Source organism: Myotis davidii, unplaced genomic scaffold (genome assembly GCF_000327345.1).
Source record: "Myotis davidii unplaced genomic scaffold, ASM32734v1 scaffold428, whole genome shotgun sequence".
Classification (NCBI taxonomy): domain Eukaryota; kingdom Metazoa; phylum Chordata; class Mammalia; order Chiroptera; family Vespertilionidae; genus Myotis; species Myotis davidii.
In genome coordinates this window covers 989,978-990,307 of record NW_006299834.1, presented here as the reverse complement: position 1 = coordinate 990,307, position 330 = coordinate 989,978, and the positions used below count along the sequence as shown (strand labels likewise).

Below are 330 nucleotides of genomic sequence, written 5' to 3'. Positions count from 1 at the left end.
TTGGGGGTGGGGAATGGGGGCACGAGACGGCTGGGTTTGGCAAGCAGGGTCCCCAAGATGTTCTGGGGGCGCCCGCCACACGGGGCCTAGGGGCGGGATGGGAGCCGGAGCCCGCTCTGGGGGAGCCACGACACCTGGACAGACTGGACAAGAGCCGCCGGCCCTGATGTTTGGGTTCCCACAGGCGTTCCGGGAGGACTTTGTTTCTGGGGACACCTCGCCACACTCCCCAGAACCCCTCTTTCGCTAACGCCCGGAAACATGGCCGCCAGGAACCGAACTCAGCGATGAAGCTGGGGCTGAGCTGAGCAACACCGCACAGGCGGTGGG

The 330-nt window shown here is 66.4% G+C and overlaps 1 protein-coding gene across 1 annotated transcript in view; it reads right to left on the bottom strand.

The window, feature by feature from the left end:
- The window catches only part of TTLL12 (tubulin tyrosine ligase like 12), a gene marked incomplete at its 3' end in the record, with an annotated part of 40,449 nt that overhangs the window by 19,629 nt on the left and 20,490 nt on the right, over positions 1–330 (bottom strand). The window lies entirely within an intron of this gene.